This window comes from Marmota monax, unplaced genomic scaffold (assembly GCF_021218885.2).
Source record: "Marmota monax isolate L192 unplaced genomic scaffold, Marmota_monax_Labrador192_F-V1.1 WCK01_AAM20220418_F8-fsc00245, whole genome shotgun sequence".
NCBI lineage: Eukaryota > Metazoa > Chordata > Mammalia > Rodentia > Sciuridae > Marmota > Marmota monax.
The window spans coordinates 625,052-638,702 of record NW_026693895.1 but is presented as its reverse complement, the minus strand read 5'-3'; the positions used below and the strand labels follow the sequence as shown (position 1 = coordinate 638,702).

At 51.7% G+C, this 13,651-nt stretch overlaps 1 long non-coding RNA gene across 1 annotated transcript in view; it reads left to right on the top strand.

Moving 5' to 3' along the window:
- Positions 1-1,862, top strand: part of LOC124105601 (uncharacterized) — an 80,475-nt gene extending 78,613 nt beyond the window's left edge. The window contains exon 4 of the long non-coding RNA XR_006855793.2: positions 767-1,862. This is a non-coding gene — a long non-coding RNA (uncharacterized LOC124105601). The remainder of the gene's footprint in view (positions 1-766) is intronic.
- The last annotated feature ends 11,789 nt before the right edge of the window (positions 1,863-13,651 follow it).

The following is a 13,651-nucleotide window of genomic DNA, read 5'->3' as shown; positions in this document are numbered from 1 at the left end:
TAGTGTAATACCACACGCTGAGGGGTGACGGTAATATGCACTAGTGCCCGCGGTGTGCGTGTGCCTGTGGTGTGTGTGTGTGCGTGTGCGTGTGTGTGTGTGTGTGTGCATGCATTTGTCTGCGGGCTGTTCTCTTGGGTCTTGAGATTCCTGCATCCTAAGCCACCGTTGCTGGGGCTCTCCTCCCACCCGGGGGGGTTGTTGCCTTTACAGCCATTTCCTCCCATCCTCTCCTGTCTTTAACCCTCGGCATTCAGCAATCTGCTCTCCATTGTTACCATGTTGTCATTTCAGGGACGTTACACCCCTGTAAACTCAGGGAGCACCCATTACACAGGGTTAGCTAATGGGTTGGAGGGCGAGGGGACGGGGACGGAGCCTCTATTCCTGACATCCTGGATTAGACCTGGGGATCTGGGCCCCACCAGGAGTAACAAGTGGGGACTAGGATTTGGGGACTAAGGTCTTTCATGGAAAGTCACAGGACTCGAATCACCCCAAACACTGTGTCTCTGGGAAGAGGCCCCCTGAGTTCCAGCTTGCAGGTGGATTTGTAAGGGTTTGGGTTTTGTGTAAACCGTTCATAGCATCCGAGTGATGTTCGTTTATTGTAAAAAACAAACATACAAACAAAGCAGGATGAAAAAGAAATCTATTACTTATAAATTTATTATAAAAAAGAAATTATTACCTATAAATTTTTACTATGTGCCTCTTTCTTATAAAAAATGTTGTCTTACTGCACGTTCTGTTTTGAATCTTCTAGGCTTTTATTGGGTAATCGTATAAGGCAGAGCCTTCCGAGGTTCTAGAAGCTGAGACGGCCCTGGCTAACAACCAGCCAAGAGACAACCACAGAGAACCAAATTCTAAACACTTGAACAAACTTGTGAGCAGGTTCTTCCCTGGAGCCTCCAAACTAGAGCTGAGAACTTGGGCCTTCCTTGTGAGACCCCGGGCAGAACCCCCTGGGGTCCACCTGGATTTATGCCTTGTACAACTGGGAGGTGATAGATGAGTGGGTGTTTTGTTAACATTTGGGGTTTTAGCTGGTAAGTTTGTAGCAAACAGAATAAAACTATTTTTTTTGTTTGTAGCAAACAGAATAAAACCATTTTTCACACCAAAGAACTTTGTGACATAGTCTGCTTTAGTGGCTGCAGAATACCCCATTCCCTGGCCCTCTCCTACTTTGTCTAATGTCCCTCCATGATGGACGCTAAATCTGCACTGGACTTAACACCCTCGTTTGCAGAAGGGACCCCCAGGACAGCCCTCACACGGCTCACTCTCATTCATGGGGCAAATTGCTCTCAGAATCGTCCCCTCCACTCATGGCCCATGGCCAGGGCACACCAGACTCCTCATCCCCAGTGCATGTTGGGTCTTGCTGCCACCACGCCCAGGTGCAGCCACTCAGTCCACCATCCCTGTCTGACCTTGGGAAGATTTCTCTTAAAAAGCAGACCCTCTGCACTTCTGATTAAAGGAGTGAAATAGGTGAAATTTAAACTCATAGGAAATAAGCAAAAAAATGGCAAAGGTATATGAATCAACAAAAGAACTAACTAGAACTAGCCACAGAGAGTTTAGATAGTGTACAAGACATGGGGTCGGTAACACAAACGATCAGAGTTTGCTGGTGAACAATGAACAGTAAGGAATTTTTTAAAATGCCATTATTATAACCTTAGAAATTTGAAATATTTAGGAAAACCCTTAGTATTGCTGAGAGGAGCTAAACAAAACCTAAATAGCTCTGGGCCAAAAGTCTGTATTGTTAAGATGGTGTTGTGGTTTAATGAGGTGTCCCCCAAAAGCTCAGGTGTGAGACAAGGCAAGAAGGGTCAGAGGAGAAATGACAGAGGTGAGAGTCGTCCCCCAGTCGGTGATCAGTCCCCTGCTGGGATGAGCTGATGGCAGCTGAGGTGGTGGGTGTGGCTGGGCAGGTGGGCATGGGGCTGGCCCTGGGGTACATATTTGTATCTTGGGAGTGGAGTCTCTCTCTGCTTCCTGATCCCCATGTGAGCCTCTTCCCTCCGCCACACTCTCCCGCCATGAGGTTCAGCCTCACCTCCAGCCTGAGGAATGGAGGCTGCTGTCCATGGGTTGACACCTCTGACACCGTGAGCCCTCAATAAACTCTTCCTCCTCTACGGTGGAGCTGCTCGGGTCCTTTAGTCACAGCAACGAGAAAGCTGAGTAAAACAGATGGTTAATCCTCTCCAAATTGACATAGAATCAATTCAATCCCAGTCAAAAAATGAAATTGAAAATAGGAAAACAAAGAACAAAATCAATGAAACAAAAACCGAGCCTTTGAAAAAATCAATGAAATCAATAAACTTCTAGTCACGCCAACTAGGAATAAAAAAAGGGAAGACACAGATTGCCAGAATGAAAGAGGGGTCCTCATGACAGATCCTCTGGACCCAGGAGCACCATCAGGTGATCCTATAACCCACCCTGTGCCCACGAGTGTGACGGAGGTGACGGGAATCGGGGCCTTGAAGGACGCGAACTGCCAACTCACACAGAAAGAGCAGCCTCACACTCAGCAGTGTCAACCTTCATCACACTCAGCAATGTCAACCTTCCAGAGAAGGAGCAGAAGGCCCAGAGTGTCCCAGGTGCACTGAGCAGAACTCCGAAGAGGAAACAATGTCCCTCCACACTGTCCCCAGGAAACCTAGGCAGAGGGGATGCTTCCGACTCCCTCCATGAGGTCGGCTGACTTACTTCACACTGTAAACTGGGAGCTTCTACACCCCAGGGATCTGCTTCCCATAGTCCTGAAGGCTGGGAAGTCAAGCTCAATGCATCTGCAGATTTGGGGTCTGGTGAGGGCTGCCTCCTGGTTCAGACCACAGCGCCAACATCACCTGACACTACAGTCTGATAAGGACTTTTAAGAAAGGGAATGATACAGTTTAGATATTAGGTGTCCCTCTAAAGCTCCTATACGAGACAGTGCAAGGACATTCAGAGGTGAAATGAGTGGGTTCTGAGGGCCTGAATCCCCTGATGGGGAATAACTGAGTGGTCACTGCAGGTGGTGGGTGTGGCTGGAGGAGGTGGGCATCCAGGCTATACTTTGGGGGTGTACAATTTGTATCTGGCACATGGAGTCTCTCTGCTTCCTGATTCTCCTCTGCCACACCCTCCATCATGCTGTTCTTCTGTCTCACCTCTACCCTGAGGAGTGGAGTCCACTGTCCACGGACCTCAGAAACAGCAAGCACCCAATAAACTTTTCCTCCTAACATGATTCTTTTCAGGTCTTTTAGTCACAGCAGCAGAACAGCCAACTAAAGCAGGAAAGCTACTGACCACTAGCTTTAACGTTCACAGCTGCAAAAATTATTGGAAAATATTACTAAATCATAATTAATAATACATAAAATGAATTATAAACCAACGCTAAATGGAATTGTGGGTATCCAAGGATGATTTGACACTAAAAAAAAAAATCCATGTAGTCTATCATATGAACAGTCTAGAAAGGAAAATTCATATGATCCTATCAATTTATGTAAAAAAAAAGCATTCATCCAAGTAGGAATACAGGAGAATTTCTTCAACTAGATAAAATATTTACAAATATCACACTTCATGGTGGGAGGCTAGACAGCTTCCTCCTAAAATCAGAAACAAGGCAAGGAGTCTCTCTCCCCCTCCTATTCAACATCACACTAGAAATCCTAGCTGTAGCAATAAGATAAGAAAATGAGCTAGACAAAAGGCACACATATAGATCAGAGAGAAAAACACTGTTATCATAGAGACGTGATTATCCATGTAGAAAATGCCAAATTTACGACAAAAACAAAACAAAACAACAACAAAAGCAACCAAACTCGTGGCACTAACAGGGGAGTGTGCCACGGGCACAGCCACGGCCCAATATACTAAAGTCAATTGCTTTGCCGTTTACAATGAGCGATCGGAATTGGAATTGAAAAACCACATTAGCAATTATAAGAGCAATCAAGAAATCAGTACTGAGTTATAAATATGACATAATATGCATGGGGTCTGTATGTGGAAAACTAGAAAATAGTGGCAGGAGAAAAATAATCTTAATAAATTTAGATTCCATTTTCAGGGATTAGATGACTTAATATTGTTAAGATGTTGTTGTCTTCCTCCCCGCTTCACTGTGACCAAAAGACCTGACGAGGACGACTTAGAGGAAGAAAAGTCTACTTTGGCTCACGGAGCCCGAGGTTCAGTCTGGGGTCGGCTGACTCCATGGGCCTGCGCCTGGGCTGAGGTGGGGCACGTGGTGGAAGGGCGTGGGGAGGGCAGCCAGGAAGCAGGGGGAGCTTAAAATAGAAGCCAGTGGTCTCCAGGGGCTTGGGGAGGGCAGAGAGCTGCACGAGGGAGTGGGGAGCTCTTTTTAGGAGAGTAAAAACTGCTGTCTATGACGCTGAGGCGTGGATACGCCATGCCGCACGTGTCGAAGCACGTGACCTTGACATCACCAGGTCAAGTGAGCTCGCATGTATGCAAAATAAAACAGAATCACACACTGAGACTGGAATAAACGAGGGCGGAGGGCGGGAGCCAGGCTTTCAGGGTCAGAGTAGGAACCCATAGACCAGCCAAGGGCAAGGTCGGAATGAATCCTGTTAGTGCGCCAGTGGTAGAGAAATCAGCGTGGAACCAACTTCTGCTTAATGCAGATGCAGCGGTGCCTACAAATAGTCCCAGATATGGGCTGGGGTATATGCACGGATTTCCTCAGTCTGTCAGCGGAGAGGGCCTAACAGAAACGTCACTCCTGTGGCAATGGGCACACCCTGTGTCCAGATCTTAGTTTTCAGTACCATCCTTTTTTTTTTGGTACCAGGAATTGAACCCAGGGCCTCTTAACCACTGAGCCACATCCCCAGCCCTTTTTATCCTTTTTATATTTTATTTAGAAACAGGGCCTCACTAAGTTGCTGAGGCTGGCTTTGAACTCGCTATCCTCTTGACTCAGCCTCCTGAGCCCCTGGGATCACAGATGCGGCCACTGCGCCTGGTTTGGCACCTTTCTTAATACCACTTAATAAAAGGAACTGTACCCTTTTGGAGGAATGGCTGGTTTCTAAGACAGGCAGGGAACGGACAAGAGGAGGCTGGATCTGTTTACTGTACCCCAAAGTAAGAAAGTGCTCAGGAAATCCAACGAACCCACAGCAGAAGACGTGTCCAAGGAACATAGTAACCACTTGGAAGAACTGAAGGTGGCCAAAGCGGGAACAATTTGAGCAATACAGTGTTGTATTATAAATAACCCAAGCATAAAATACATAGCCGTAACTCCACACTGATATATGTGTGTACAATTAAATAAGTGAATTAATTAATGGAAGAGAATACATAAACCTCCAGAGTGCAGTAGGGTTCAAATGATTTAGAAGTTCTTCATCCCCAAGAAGGTGAAGCCTAAGTCCCCTCCCTTAGTGTGTTCCTGCATAGTGACTTCCTTCCACAGTGTACTGTGTGGGAAGCCCAGGGACTTCACAAGGAGAAAAGCTCAACAAGCACTACTCAGCCAGATGATGAAGGTCAAGGTCAAGAGCGTGTACCCTCGACAATGGGATAGCTGAACTTCACCTCTGTGGTCTTCTCCAAAATTCATGGTCCCTACCCTACCATGAGCAAAATAGCAGATAATGCATGGTCAGGGTCATTCTGCCACACACCTGCCAAGTACCTCTCAAAACCATCCTGGTCACCAAAAACAAGGAAAGTCTTGCGGTGCATGTCTGTAATCCCAGGGACTTGGGAGGCTGAGGCAGGAGGATCACAAGTTCAAAGTCAGCCTCAGCAACTTAGCAAGACCCTGTCTCAAAATAAAAAACGAAAGAGGCTGGGGATGTAGCTCGGAGGTAGAGCGCTTGCCTAGCCTGTGTGAAGCTCTGGGTTCAATTCCTAGTATGGAACAAACAAAATACCAACCAAACAAACAAAACACAAAAACAAGAAACTGTCACTGCCAAGAAGAGCCTGGGGAGCTCTGGTAACGAAATGTGACGTGGGATCCTGTACAAGAAAAAGGAGGTCAGATGGAAACTAAGGAAATCACAGTAAAATATAGACTTTGGCTAACGAAGACGTGTTGGTATCTGTCATCCATCATGGTGAATGTGTGGTCCTGATGTCAGTTAACTCACAACAGGGAAAGGATGTGAGGAAATTCAGCACTGTTCTAAAATAAGGAGTTTACTGAAGAAAACCGGCAATCCTTCTCCTCTTTCCCTTCCTCCCCCCGCCCTCCTCTTGCTCCTCTCCTTTAGAAACGCCCCACCCCTGTGTCCAGCACCCGTTACTTCCAGCTCTCTTCCTGTGGGTTCTGTAGAACCCTGACCGGTACCATGCTCCAGTTCTCAGATGGACGTGTGTTCCTACCACTGTCCTCCCTGACTCTGGCTCTGATGGGACCCACCTGCCAGAGGTCCCAGGGAGAAGTCGCCTGTCTCCAGAAGTGTGTGGGGGACTGACAGGCATCGCCATGATGCTGGACGTGGTCTCGCTGACAGGATCAGCTGCTCTGTGCAGGTGAATGTGCCGCAGGGAGTTCATCAAGTCCCAAAGGAAAAATTACATCTGCAGGAAAAATATCTGCCGCGAGGTGGCCGTCCCACCAGGATCTGTTCTCTGTTCTTGGACCACAGCCGAGCCCTGTGCATGCACTGTGGCCCCTGAGACGTGGGCACTGCTGTCCAGTGGGATGAGACTTCCTGCAGGTCGAGACCCATGAGAGCCCAGGAGACTGCGACTCTCTCTTGGGCCCCGCTGCCGCAAGCACAGCCCTCCCCTGGTGGAAAACATGTGTTTGGCACGGGAACAACGGGGCTCCTTCGTACCCCGGTAAGACTCCTGCTTGAGGTCTCCTCAGCAGTTGAAAACAGATGGATCTCTGAGATTTGCACGGTGCTCTGCACCGGAACTGCTCCTGTGGGTTGTGATGCAGGATTTGCGAGACAGAGCAGGAGAGGGTGGTCTGCCACTCAGCCTCGGAGCAGAGGCTGTGCAGGTGGCTGTGCTGGAGGTGGGTCACATCCAGCTGTCCACCCGGAAGGCCTGTGCAGAAGACGGACTTACTTGAAAGCATGTTTAGGTTAAACTGAAAATTTTCAGAGGCTAACAGATGGAACTTTCCAGAACACACGTGTCATGTGACGCCCCGCCCCCACCCTGGCATGCTGGCAACATTGATGCCATCTCCATAGACATGATCAATACCCTCACTTCAAACCAGAACATGGGGCTTCCTGGTTCCTCTCTGCCACCTCCCCAGCCATGTGGCCCAGGATGTCACATGGCCTCTTATGAAAGAAATGGACTTTTGAGCTCAGGGTTCGATCCTCAGCACCACATAAAAATACAATAAAATAAAGAAATGGACTTTCTAAAGGATCGTACAGCTCTGAAAGTCTGAGTCCTTTTGCCACTGGATTAATAAGGACATCAGCTACAGTTGATGCTCCTCAGGTGTGGTCTAAATTGGGAGATGCAATATCCCTAGATGGGTTGACCAAATGTCTAAAGTGGAAGGAATCAAGCTTCGACAGATCTTTACTGAGTGACTTCTACATTCAAACCACTGAAATCCTACAGGGGACAAAGGGAGAGGTCAGTCTCTCCTCTGAAAACAATGTATTCTAATAATGCACCAGGTTATGCTTAGCGGGGGTGGGGGGTGGGAGGGGGAGAGCCAGGCCTTGCGTAAACAATAGGAAGCCGGGGGACTGCGGGCTGAACGGGAATTCAGGAGGCGACTGTGGAGAAACGTGTGTTAGTCAGCTTTTCCTTGCTGTGACCAAAAGACCTGACAGGAACAACTGAGAGCAGGAAAAGTTTATTTTGACTCCTGGTTCCAGAGGCTCAGTCCGTGGTTGGCTGACTCCATGGCTCTGAGCCCCAGACCAGGCAGAACGGTGTGGCCAAGGAACGCTGCTCGGGACTCGCAGCCAGGAAGCAGCCAGGGAACTCGGCTCACCAGGGACAAAATGTAAGCCCCAAAGGCAGGTTCCCAGTGACCTACCTCCCCTGGCCACACCCTCGCTGCCCACACTTATCATGCAGTTAACCCATATCAGTGGATTAATCTACTGATCATTACCTCATCATTTCACCTCTGAACATAATTGCATCGTCTCATGCAAGAGTTTTTGGGGACACCTCATGTCCAAAACATAACAGAAGAATCCAGGGATAGAGTCACAAAGTGGCCTTCAGTCACCAGGCCTAATAACATGGCCTTTCTCTGTGGTTCCCTCCACCCCCCCAGAACTGCAAACTTCAGCCCTGAGTGCTGCCCTATCCAAAGCTCCATCACAAGGAGGGTCTGCCAGGGTACCAGGGTGGTGGCAGGTTCTGGGAGGACTTTCCTAGTCCCACAGGGTGGTGGTATCATTGGGTTTCGGGGACACTGTAGAGATAGAACAGAGTTTCACGCTGCCATAGGGGGGATCCCCCCCACGTGGGAAGGACCAGGTATCTGGCAAAGTGGGCCCTTGACCTCTGTGTGAACCAGCTGCCATCTCGGTCCCCACTGGGGCCTCCTCCACCTGGAGAGCTGGCACTGCAAGCTCCTGCCTGTCACTTCCACTCTACTCACGGGAAGGAGTTTTTACTCTCCTGCAAATTACATGGCAGAGTCAGGAAGTTGGCAGGAGGCCGGGTCTCAGCTGGTTGGAAGAGGCACTGTCACACCTTGTCACGTGCCAGGGGACCACCTATGTCCAAAAGAGGAAGTAGGCATTTGTCCGGCTTTGAAGGCACTTTGGGACAGTTGGGAAGAACAGAATTCCTGCCGAAAAAAGTCAGGTCAGGGTTTGGAGGAGGAGAGACCGTCCTTCTTCCCTGTCAGGGTGGTCTGGAGCAGGGACCTCACAGACTGATCACGGTTATGATAGAGCATCTGTAATGCTGAGCAGGGCGGAGGGTGGGTGTGACCTTACAGGTGACCTCGGGCCTGCAGCGCCTCTCACCTCTGGCTCTGCTGGCACGTTGGCATTCCCTGGCTGTGGCTTCGTGGCCCAGCCTGTGCCTCCTTCACGTGGCCTTGGCCCTGTGTGGGCACCTGTGTGCCCACATTTCCCTGTGGGTCAGGCCTCCAGTCCTATTGGACGAGGGCCACCCTAATGACCTTGTCTCAATGGGGACGTGTACAATAGGCCTGTTTTCAGAGAAGGGTACGTTCTGACACGTGAGAGGTCAGGACTGAAATGCAGGCATTTGGAAGGGGACCCACCGTGCCACCTGATGGCATCCTTTCTAAATGGGCAGCCAAGTCTGGAGAGCCATCAACTCTCAGGCAGGGAAAGGGGATGCACTGCACTGGGCCCCTCCCTGGGGGGCAGCCCCAGACACACTGAGAGCCACTGTCCCCATGTTGTGGATGCGGACTGAGTACATGTCGTGACAGCCCCTGTGACTTGGAGCACACCCGGTATCAGTGCCTGTTCAGCAGGCTGGATAAGGGCAGCCTCTGAGCCCTTTGTACCCACCCAGGCAGGGCGACCTTGCTGTGTTGAGACCTCCTCCAGTGGAATGGGTACAATGCTCTGCCTGCCCTGGTCACCTACAGTCAAGTGAAGCTCAAATGGATACAAGATGCAATGGCTTTGCAAAGACCCACACAATGGCCCTGTGAGGCGCCATCCGGCTAAGGATGCTCGGTGCTGCCAAGAGCTAGCTGGCAGTCTCACCATGTACCACCTGCCTGCCTGCCAGTGGGCCCGTGTCTAATCACTGAAATGTGCCTGGCCTTCCCGTGGCTGGCTCTGCAGGCAGTGGTGGCTCAGCCAAGCCTCCCTGGCAGCCTGCCGGCAGCCGGGCACAAGCTGAAACCCACCCGGGCTGGGTTCCAGGAGTCCCAGCCTGCGCTCCCACTGGTGCACTTGGAAGGCAGCAGCCTCTCAGGCTGGGCTCTGGCCAGATGAGGCAGCGGGGAGGGAGGGGGGCGAGGCTCCGGGCGGGCGTGCACCTGTGGCTCAGGTTTCTCCCCATCAGCTGGAGCTCCCTCCACGGTGTTTTCCAGAACACCTCCATCCAGCAAGATTGACAGCTCCCTCTGGGTTGGGATCAGAGCGTAGGAAGTGGGTCTTTTCAAACTTCCCTTGCAGTTGGGCTGCCAAAACCCCTACCACCGCTTGCCTTATTTATCCTGGCCACCAGGTCCCTCTCTGCACCCTAAGAAAACAGATTACTGTCCAGGGCAGAGGCCCTGCGCGTTTCCTTTCTGGAGGGGGATCAAGTTGTGAAAGCAAGCCTTCCTGCAGCGCAGGACTCCACCTGAGGGGCCAGGAACCAACCTGCCATTGGGGCCCAGCCAGCATATGACTGGGAAGCTTCCACAAAACGGAGGCCTTGTGCTGGGCCAGTCACGGCGCACACAGGGCCCAGCTCCAGATCTGAATAGGACTCCGTGTAACCGGATCTGTTTTCTTTCTTTGCTCTGCTCTCTGTGTACCAGATTTAACTGGGCTCCCAGCTGCGGTCTGTATACACAGTGTGGTGCAGGGGGCGGGGAGGGGCGGCCAGGAGCAGATGGGGGCGCAGGGGATCCAGGAGGGATTTTTCTATCTACCTTTTTTTTTCTTGCTGCTTTTCTTTTCTTTTTTCTTTTTTTCCCCCTTGCAGTGCTGGGGATTGAACCCAGGACCTTGTGCAGGCGAGATGAGCACTCTACCAGCTGAGCCACATCCCCAGGTCCTTCCCAGCTTGTTTGCAACTGCGGGGGCATATCTGAGTGGCCCCACTAATTGCTACACAAGCATTTCCGGGGAAGTTCAAGTTTCCAGAGGCAGGAGGCTGTTAACTCTAAAAGTCCCCAGTACGGCAGACAGGGCCCTGGGGGCCTTTGGTGAAGAGGTAGTTGGGAGACGCAAAGCATGCTGGGTATCTGTAAAGGGTTAATTCTGGGTATCTCTAAAGGGAAATGTGCTTTTCTCACCCTTTCCCAGTAGGGCTTGGCAACTGTCCTCTTGTCTTCAGCCATTAACCCTTTAGAGACACCCAGCATGCTTTGTGTCTACCTCTTCACCAAAGGCCCCCAGGGCCCTGTCTGCTGTGCTCCGGGACTTTTAGAGTTAACAGCCTCCTGCCTCTGGAAACTTGAACTTCCCCGGAAATGCTTGTGTAGCAATTAGTGGGCCCCACTCAGATACGCAAAAATATCCCCTCAGTTGCAAACAAGCCCAGAAGGACCTCGGAGCCCAGGGTCACCCCTGCACCCGAGGCCCAGGGCAGGCGCCTCTCTTCAAAAGCCTCGTTTGTGTCCTGCAAAACTACAAACGCTGATGTTGCAGGAAGGTTCCCAGAGACACAGGGACCCGCTGTCCATGAAAGGCCCCTTGGGCCTAGGCTGGGTCCTACACTGGCAGCAGTGAACCAGCCCTGGGCTGTAGACAGCCACAGTCACCTGTTGCTGGCCCCAGGGTGACAGATGACCCTTCACGGGTCCACAGAAGCCCTGGTCCCTTTGCTGGACAGAGGCTGGCCAAGTATTTTGGTACCTATAACAAAGTGATTGCCCAAAATAGTTCCCTCCACCCCAGGGGTAGGTGCTGCTTTCAAACAAGGGTGGACGTGGGTGTTTTGGACCTAGAGTCGGGGCGTCAGGGGATGGGGGTGCAGAGCACTGGGGTTCAGTGTCCAAGTCTTTCAGAAATCACAGAAATGGTGAAAAACACAGAATCTTGGTCTCTTTGGAGGGGAAGGCTCTTGGATCATCTGGGGCTATATTTAGAATGGAAAATTTGCTGGCTCAGAGGAAAGGAGTCACGTGTCCTTGTCCAAGTAGGGTGCTGTGACCCCCGCCCACGGCCCTGCCGTCGTCCATCTGCACCAGCTCAAACCTCCCTCCTCCCCTGCTCCCAGCCACGGGAAGGCTCCTGCGGGAAGGGCCCAGCTCTGCCTGCTAGTGGAGAGCCTGGAGCCTCCCGTGGGTAGGCCTGGCTCCCCGCAGGACTGACTCCAGGGTGCATGTCCGGCAGGTGCTGCAAGGAGCAGACCCAGGTCCTGGCGGAAGGGCCATCGCTCTGTCCAGCTCACTGGAGCTGCAGGGTGACGGTGGTTACGAGGGTGCTGCAGGCTGCGTCAGCACCCTGCTCACTTTCTGTTGTAACCGCCAGTGTTTCAGGAGCCTCGAGTCATTGCATAAGCTTCTGCCCGCCGCTGCCCGTGGTTTCCCAGAAAGAGCAACCAGGACGCACCCTGTCCCCCACCTCCACCCAGGCCTGGTTCCCACCTCCCCAGGGGATCCGAAGCAGAGTGGCTGCAGCCCGAGGCCCCCGTGGGTGCAGTGGCCCAGCAGGCAGTGGCCTGAAGGCAGACCCCACTCCCAGCACAGGCCCTGACTGGTGGGCATTCTCGGACTCCTTTTGCCAGCGAGGAAATCGGAGGCCCAGATGTCTCGTTCGCAGACCCACTGACCCTCCTGGCCCAGCTCCTTCCAGGGTCTGTCCATCCTACCTGTGAGATGCATCACGGTCCAGCTCCATCCTGTGTCTGCCTCGTGACCTGCCACGTGACCCTCAGCCCAGACTCCCCCTGGGACAGCAGCCGGCATGATCTTTGGGAAACCCACACTGACCTTTCCTGCTTCCTGCTTCCTGTGACTCTTAGAATTCACCTCCTCTCTGTGCTCAGCAGCACCTCCGCCATCCCGCAGCTGGCTCACCTGCTCAGCGGGTTCTTGGGTTTCTGGCTGCCGACCCCTGATTTGGGCCCTGGACTCAGAGGGCATTCTGTCTCCTCCTGGGGAGGTGGAGAACAGAGCAGGCCGCTGGTTAACTCTGCAGCCTGCTGGGCTCAGACACCCCCAAACCTAAATGCTCCAGGAGCCGTGGCTCTGCCAGCACCTTGCAGTCCCTCCCCTGCCCAGGTTGAAGCTGGCCCTCAGGAGCTGCTGAATGGGGGTCTCCACCACGAGCCTTCGGCCAGAGCTCAGGCTCTGCATTGGATGAATGGACATGGCATTTCCTAGAGGCCTGCCAAGATAGCGTACATGGTGCCAACGGCTCTGCCTGGCTTAGAAGGCCCTTCTTTCTCAAGACAATGCACTGGCATGCTCTCAGCCCTTGGACTGTCCAATACTATGGTTGCAATATCTCAGGAAAATGCTCCTCTGATTAGTGAAACCTGGGCTGGGTTGAACATCAGGCACCTGCCCATACAGCGCGGAGATTTTTGCCCCACGATGACTTATTTCCATGAATCAAGCCTTCTAAGGATGATATTCCCTCCCCTCTTCTTCCTCCTCCTCTCTCTTTTTTTTTTTGTACTGGGGATTGAGCCCAGTTTTTTTTTTTTTTAATCACCGAACCACATTCCCAGACCTTACGTATTTTCTTTTGAGACAGGACTTTGCTAAATTGCAGAGGCTGACCTCCAACTTGACATCCTCCAGCCTCAGCCTCCCGAATCACTGGGATTACAGACATGCGCCACCGCATCCAGCTAGGATGACCTCCTTCAATTAATCACTTGGAAGTGGCATCAAGTTTCTTGCCCAGAAAAATGCCTTTTGGAGGCTTTTCTAGGACAGCCCGGGATAGTAGCCATTTCGGGGGTGGGAGGTGCAGGGGGGGGGACTTTAAGACAACCATTGTTCCTTTGCCAGAATGGTATTTGGGGTTCCCAGAGGGAT